Source organism: Panthera onca, assembly GCF_046562875.1.
Source record: "Panthera onca isolate mPanOnc1 chromosome E1 unlocalized genomic scaffold, mPanOnc1 haplotype 2 h2.Chr16_ul_4, whole genome shotgun sequence".
NCBI classification, from domain to species: Eukaryota; Metazoa; Chordata; class Mammalia; order Carnivora; family Felidae; genus Panthera; species Panthera onca.
In genome coordinates, this window is record NW_027675818.1 from 1 (window position 1) to 9017 (window position 9017).

Consider the following 9017-nt stretch of genomic DNA (forward strand, 5'->3'; position numbering starts at 1 on the left):
GCTCTTTAACACAATGTTAAAATAGAGTTTGGTACTCATGTTTCAAAGCAATATTAATAGTACTGAAAAGGATTCTATTTTTCCTTATTCCTAGTTTTTTCATATTAATAGTAAAAACATTTTCAATATAATAGTAACAGAGCACTGATAGATTTCTAGTATTTAATGTTCTTTCATATTTTAATATTTTTTGTCATTCTTTGTGTCTCTTTCCTAAGGAGGGAAGGTTGAAAGAAGTAAGGTCAATACTGTTCTAGAAAACATGGGAATCGTGCTCACAGGAGAGGAGCTTCAAAGTCTAACAGATAACCTACCAGTTAACGGTAAGCACTGTGGTTATTACTCTGTGTTTCTGCAGAGCTTTGCCTGTGAATGTGCATATGAGAATTTTTGAAATTAGGATTATTTGATGCTGAAAGGAAATGTATCTTAGAGTAGAACCCATTCTAAAGTAAAAAGAAATCCTGCCTCATTTTTAAAATGTAAAGTTATCAACATGTTTTCATATAGAAACCAGAGAAGCCAGAATGTTTATCTGAGGAATAGTCAGAATGTAGAATAAAACTTCTACGGATTAAATTTAAAAGTGATCATACGCTTGCTAACGCTTCATTTCTTAGTTCTTCCAATCTGAACCATTTGCTTTTTTGCTTTATGTGTTCTCCCTGAGTGATTTTATGAACCCCTACTTTTAACCATCTGTTTGAACCATCAGTTATATTCTTTCCAGTCTTCTCCCCAGTCTTCAAACTATTTTATTCTAAATCTTCTGAGACATTTCTATTTAGTCCACCCCAAATAGCTGTTCAAGGATAAAATTCGTAATCTAATATATTCCATATCTTTTTAAACTGATCATCCTTTTTTCTCCTTCACTGACCCTGCCAGAAATCTCTGTCCACTTAATTACTTGCTGCTGCCTATTTAAACTCCTAAATATTTTTAAAATCCATTCCTACTCTTTAGCCCTGTATCACTACCCTTATTTCTATTTCTTTTTATCTCTTCTTAGACTGCTAGATAACTCTCTCTCTCTCTGCCTATAATTTTGTTACTTTTAAATCCACTCTACACACAGTGGGCAGAATGATCCATTTCTATGAAACTAGTTGGGGTTTTTTTCTCCCCATCTTATCTTCCCCTCTTCTACTTTTCTGTACCTTCTTTCAAAACGTTGAAATAACTCAAGGCTCTGATGGGTTCTCTAAGTGATCTTACCTACTTTTTGAGCTCTGAATTCTATCTGTATGGTAATGAATCACTGATAGATATTCCTAACCTAAAACACTCCTTGGATCTCTATTTGGCTTATTTACTACCTATTTGCAATCTCCACTTGGATAGCTCAAATAACTTGTAACTTAACTTGTCTTAGTCTGAGCTCTTGATTTTTCTACTAAAACTCATTCCTTCCCAGTATCATTACAAGGCATCACCACTGGAGTTTGTCTTGTGATGTCTTTGTCTAGCTTTCATATTAAGGTAGCACTAGCCTCATAGAATGAATTGGTGTTTTTTCCCACTTCTGTTTTCTGAAATAATTTATGTAGGACTGATATTATTTCTTTAATTATTTGTAATAATTTACCAAAGAAGCCATCTGGACATAGTCCCTTCTCTCTGAGAAAATTTCCAATGCTTAATTTTCTTGTGTGTTACAACACTACTCAGATTTTCTGTTTCTTTTTTATTCCATTTTGGCAGCTTGTGTCCATTTTGGAATCTATTTCATGTAAGTTGTTTAATTTCTGGCATAAAGTTGTTCACAGTATTCCCTCTTTAGCCTTTAAATTACTGTTAAGTTCAATAGGTTAATCCTTTCTTTCATTACTAATTTTAGTCATCTGTGTCCTCTCTCTTTTTTTCTTGGCTAGTCAATTTTGATGATGTTTTCGAAGACTAAATGTTTGGTTGCATTGAGTTTCTCTGTCATTGTTCTCATATCCACTCTAATCTTCATTATTTTCTTCCTTCTGCTTGTCTTTGGTTTGGCTTGCTCTTACTTCCCTAGATGAAGATAAAGACTTAATTATGGATTTGAGATCTCTCTTCTTCTCTAACATAGTTATTTAAGGCTATAAATTTTACTTTAAGCGCCACCTTCACTGTGTCTCATGTATTTAATTTTTATTCAGATAAAAATACATTCTAATTTCTCTTGTAATTTCTTCTTTGACTCATGGATTACTTTGAAATGTGTTGTTTGATTTCAAAATATTTGAATTTCTCGGATTTCCTTTGGTTGTTCATTTCTAATTTAACTCTGTTGTGGTCAGCGAGCATACTTTGCATGATTTCAGTCCTTTGAATTTTGTTAACACTTGTTTTACGATTTAGCATACAAGACAATCAGACGCTCTTTGGAGTCTCCAAAAACTTCTAACAGCGTAAAGGGATTCTGTGACCAAAATATTTGTTTTAGAGCCTTTTTTTTTTTTTTTTTTTTTTTTTTGATAATTCTAACACTTGAGTCATCCAAGGATTGGCATGTGTTGATTGCCTTTTCACTTGATAATTGATCTCATTTTCCTAACTTTTTGTATGTTAAATAATTCTGAATTGTATCCTCAACTTTGTCAACTATTTTGTTGTGTAGACTCTGGGTCCTTTTAAAATTCATTGAACAATGCTGGTGGGTTTTGTTTTAGCAGGTAATCAACTCTGAGATTCAGAACACAAATTCCATCTCCCATTTCTCTGGATGGTTCCAGTCTCAGTTCATTCTACAAAGCTTTGTTTTACTGCTGTGGGTCTGTCTGCATGTGCCACTTGGGTTAGTCTGAGACTTGGGCCCTGGTTTAAATCTTAATTCAGTTCTCAAAGCCGTTGCAAGAATGCTTTCTTTGTATCTGTCTCATGCATGCACAACTCAAAAGTGAGCCCAAGACTTTTACAGATTCATACACAGAATTAGGGGATCCCTTTCTCCATTGTTCTCTCCTCTCTGGAATTACGCCATATTTTCCAACCTGAAGGGGCCTCTTTTCCAGGTTTCCCTGGTCAAAGAGATGGAGTTTTTATCAATCTTAGCTTCCTGCTCTGCCTCGCAGTTCTGTGATTGGGGCCCCACCCTCAGGACAAAGACATTAGGGAAAAGAGAAAACAAAAACAGAAGGCTCACTCCCCTTGCCAGTCACTTCTGCAAGTTTTGGTTCTCTTCTACAGTCTAGTGTTGTTGCTTTTTGTGTTTTCTTTAGACTTTTAGTCTAATCATCAGGAAAAATAGATTGTAGAGAGCTGATACGGCCATGGCAGAATCAGAATCAGCCTCATATTTCATTATTTAAAAAATATATATTCTTTAAAATTAAAAAAAAATTAAAAAATATATATATGTAAATAATACTTTCACATTTTAGCATGTGAATCAGGATGCATCTTATAATTGTTACCAATCACATAGTAGAGTTATTACATTCTTGTCATTGAGTCTGCATTTGTGAATTTGGTTTTAGCCTGTCACTGTGGCACGTTACCACTTTAAGTTGTGTATTGTTGGTACCCCATGTGTGGAGTTTAATTGCTGTTTAAAAACTTCTCCAAAAAAATTGCGCTGTCATTAAGAATTGAAGGGAAAGTTGTGTCTACAGGAAAAGCATGGAAACAGTGGCAAAGTATAAATTTATGATTAGTGAAGAAAACATCTCACCATTGGAGGAAAGACCACAATTCTGTTTTTCAAAATTTTATTGCAAAGCTACAACAAAATGCTTTTTGGACCTAAGAAAGAAAGAAACCCACAAGTAGAAAATCTATACTACCTGTTGTTAATGATGCATACACAAAAGAATTGCCTATGATACACCATACAGTGTAAGTGAAGGCAAAAGAAACTGCCAAATCCCTCACAAAGGTAAAATAAAGTTCAAAGCAATGAGGATGGACATCAGACATCAACTTGTCAAAATTTCTTGTTAACTTTAATTGCACCAAAAAGAATGAAATGGGAATAAATTTAACCAAAGAGGGAAAAAAATCTGTGCTCTGAAAACTATAACACATTGGTGAAAGAATTTGAAGATGACACAACAAACAAATAGAAAGATATTCCATGCTTAGGGATTGGAAGAACAAATATTGTTAAAATGCCCATACTATCCAAAGCAACCTACAATTCAGTGCAATTTACCAAAAGCGCGTTCTACAAAACTAGAAAAAATAATCCTAAAATTTGTTTGGAACTGCAAAAGACCCCAAATAGCCAAAGTAATCTTGAGAAAGAAAAACAAAGTTGGAGATATCACAATTCCATATTTCAAGATCTACTTCAAAGCCATACTAATCAAAACAGTATGATGCTGGCATAAAAATAGACACATGGATCAAAGGAACAGAATAGAGAGCCCAGAAATAAACCCGTGATGACATGGTCAATTAATCTATGACAAAAGAGGCAAGAATATACAATAGAGAATAGACAGTTTCTTCAACAAATGGTATTGTTGGACCATTTGTCCGGAAAACTAGACAGCTACATATAAAATAATGAAACTGGACCACTCTTTAATACCATACACAAAAATAAATTCAAAATGTATTAAAAACCTAAATGTGAGACCTGAAACCATAAAAGTCCTAGAAGAGAACACAAGCAGTAATTTCTTTGATATCAGCTGTAGCAACATTTTTCTAGATATGTCTTCTAACACAAGGGAAACAAAAGCAAAAGTAAACTATTGGGACTACCTCAAAATAAAAGTCTTTTTGCACAGTGGTGGAAACTATCAACAAAACAAAAAGGCAACCTACTGAATGGGAGAAGATATTTGCAAATGATATATCCAATAAGGGGTTAATATCCAAAAAATATAAAGAACTTATACAACTCAACACCAAAAACAAAATCTGATTTTTAAAATGAGCATAGGATCTGAATAGACACTTTTCCAAAGAAGTCATACAGATGGCCAAAAGACACATGAAAAGATGCTCAGTATCGCTCATTATCAGAGAAGTGCAAATAAAAACCACAATGAGATATCAACTCAGACCTGTCAGACTGGCTAAAATCAAAACAATGAGAATAATAAGTGTTGGTGAGGATAACAATTGTTGGTGAGGATGTAGAGGAAAAGAACTCTTGTGCACTACTGATGGGAATGTAAATTGGTACAGCTACTATGGAAAACAGTATGGAGGTTCCTCAAGAAATTAAAACTAGAAATACCATATAATCCAATAATTCCACTACTGAGTATTTACCCAAAGAAAACAAAAATACTGATTCAAAAAGATAGATGCACTCTATGTTTATTGCAGCATTATTTATAATAGCCACAATATGGAAGCATCCTAAGTGCCTATCAATAGATGAATGGACAAAGAAGACACACACACTGGAATATTACTCAGCCATATTTGTCAAGAAAGATGAAATCTTGCCATTTGGGACAACACGGATGGACCTAGAGGGTATTATGCTAAGTGAAGTAAGTCAGAGAAAGACAAATATATCAATTCACTCACACGTAGAATCTAAAAAAAAGTCAATAAACGAACAAAAAAACAATCAGACCTGTAAATACAGAGAACAAACTGATTGCCAGAGAGGTGGGGATGTGAGTATTAGCAAAATGGATGCAGAGGAGTAGGAGATACAGGCTTCCAGTAATGGAATGAATAAGTCGTGGGAATAAAAGACACTGTATAAGGAATATAGCCAATGATATTGTAATAGCGTTGTATGGTGACAGATGGTAGCTAGACCTGTGGTGCTATGGCATCACGTGTAAAAACCTATCAGATGACTGCGTTGTACACCTAAAACCAATGTAGCCTTATGTGTCAACTACTCTCAAAAAACATTTTTAATTTCTTGTTAGCTTTAAATAAAAAACTCTAGTGGAGCCCTCATCTAAGAAATGCTGTGTCACCAGTGCTGTTGATAGCACACTGGACAATATTTTGGAGACAAAAGCAGACACCAGTGATTCTGAGTTGAAGAGCTGAACGGCAATTTAAAAGAATTAGATTCTAAATATGAAATTATAGTAATTGCAAGTTTATCTCGCATATTTTTATGTTTACATAAGCATGACATTTTAATTTTTTTTAATTTTTAATTTTTTTTAATGTTTCTTATTTATTTTTGAGAGAGAGAGAGAGACTACAAGGAGGGAAGGGGCAGAGAGAGAGGGAGACACAGAATCGGAAGCAGGCTCCAGGCTCTGAGCCGTCAGCATAGAGCCCGAGGTGGGGGGCTTGACCTCACAGACTGCGAGATCATGACCTGAGCCGAAGTCGGACGCTCAACCAACTGAGCCACCCAGGCGCCCCTGCATAAGAGTGATATTTTAAAAATCGGTTTAACTCTTGGGGCGCCTGGGTGGCTCAGCCGGTTAAGCGTCCGACTTCAGCTCAGGTCATGATCTCGCGGTCCGTGAGTTCGAGCCCCGCGTCGGGCTCTGGGCTGATGGCTCAGAGCCTGGAGCCTGCTTCCGATTCTGTGTCTCCCTCTCTCTCTCTCTGCCCCTGCCCCGTTCATGCTCTGTCTCTCTCTGTCTCAAAAATAAATAAAACGTTAAAAAAAAAAATTAAAAAAAAAATCGGTTTAACTCTAAACATTCAATGATATAAAATAAATATTCTAAATTATAAGGAAAAAAAAGCAAGTTAGCCGATTTCCAGGCCTAGATGATTTTCATATTCTTCTTACAGTTTGTAATCTATCTTTTACAATAGGACATATGTATATTTAAAATACTTTCCTTAAAGGCAACAACCTCTTTGACCTCAGCCACAGCAATTTCTTGCTCGACACCTCTCCAAAGGCAAGGAAATTAAAAGCAAAAATGAACTATTGGGACCTCATCAAGTTAAAAAGCTTCTGCACTACAAAGGAAACAATCAACAAAACTAAAAGGCAACCGATGGAACGGAACGGGAGAAGATATTTGCAAATGACACATCGGATAAAGGGCTAGTATCCAAAATCTATAAAGAACTTGCAAACTCCACACCTGAAAAACAAATAATCCAGTGAAGAAATGGGCAGAAGACATGAATAGACACTTTTCCAAAGAAGACATCCAGATGGCCAATGGACACATGAAACGATGCTCGATATCACTCATCATCAGGGAAATACAAATCAAAGCCACACTCACGCTGAGATACCATGTCACACCAAGTGATCAGAGTGGTCAGAGTGGCTAAAATGAACAAATCAGGTGATTATAGATGCTGGCCAGGATGTGAAGAAATGGGAACCCTCTTGCACTGTTGGTGGGAATGCAAACTGGTAGAGCCGCTCTGGAAAACAATGTGGAGGTTCCTCAGAAAACTAAAAATAGAACTATCCTCTGACCCAGCAATAGCACTGCTAGGAATTTACCCAAGGGATACAGGAGTGCTGATGCATAGGGGCTCATGTACCCCAATATTTATAGCAGCACTTTCAACAATAGCCAAATTATGGAAAGAGCCAAAATGTCCATCAACTGATGAATGGATAGAGCAAATATGGTTTATATATACAATGGAATACTACTTGGCAATGAGAAAGAATAAAATCATGCCATTTGCAGCAACGTGGATGGAACCAGAAGGTATTATGCTAAGTGAAATAAGTCAGAGAAAGACAGATACATGTTTTTACTCATGTGGATCTTGAGAAACTTAACAGAAGACCATGGGAGATGGGAAGGGGAAAAAAAAGAAATAGTTACAAACAGAGAGGGAGGGAGGCAAACCACAACAGATACTTAAATACAGAGAACAAACTGAGGGTTGATGGAGGGTGGGGGAGAGGGGAAAGAGGGTGATGGGCATTGAGGAGGGCACTTGTTGGGATGAGTATTGAGTGTTGTATGTAAGCCAATTTGACAGTATATTATATTAAAAATATATATAAATAAATAAAATACTTGGCTCGACAATAATAGATAATAATCTCCTAATTTAACTTGTTATTTATGGAAAAGGAAAATTACTATGTGGTGTATATGGGAAAATTTCAGGCAATTTGATCAGAGTCTTCCATAAAAGTACACTATCTCTGAATTTTGTTTACTCAGCATACCAGTTTTTCCAAACTCCGAAGTCCTTGAAAGTAGAAAGTGTACTTTAATTATCTTTGTACCCTTAAGACCTAGCATATTTCAAATATTAGATATGTAATTTGAGGGAAATGGTTCTTCTCTAACAACTTTGCACATCTCCACCTAGGCCACATAAATATATCTTGACCACAGTCTTACCAAAGTCTTTCTTGAAAGCGTCACAGTTCCTCCTGGAACAAGGGGAAGTAGACAGCCTTGTGAAGAGCTGCCACCAAGCAGTATCTCCATCTGTTTCCCTATCTACAGGAGACGGTCACAGGGTCATTTCTCATTCATCTCCCTAGTTTCAGTTGAACACAACTTTCCGCCTCCCTCCCTTAGGATACAGCTGCAGATTTCTGTATAAGTCTATAAAACTTGCTGCGTACCATTTGAGTGAGCTCCCCAGCAGCAGAACAACTCATCGTATGTCCCACCAGTCCACTGTCCAGCTGGTTCCGTGTTGTACTCTGGGACTAAAGTGTCAGAGATCCAACACCATGCTGATCTTACTTCTTGGGTATAAGTAATAAACTATCTTAATCCATTTGGGTTCATTGTCTCATTACCATCAAAATCTGTGGAAATGTGACGAGCCAACCTAGCAGTTTCAGTGGCAATCTTTGTGATCCTGTTAAATACCATACCTCTTCTTAGGAACTTCTTGACCACTTGTCAGTAACTAATGTATGATGACTAAGTAAATAAAAGTAGTGGAAAATAGAAAAAAAAAAGGGAAATTTGCCTATAATGAGATGAATGAAGTTTTTTAACAATTGCTTCAAAAATACACCAGTCATATGTCACTAGCCATTCCATGATTATCATAGTAATTGAAAAGGCTTTTTAAAAAAATTATATTGGGAATATATGAAAGATTACTTCATTTTTCCTTTTATTATACAATGATAGGTAGGCTTTATGGATATACCATAATTGAGCAGGGTCATAGAACATGGCCAACATCAATAATAGTTT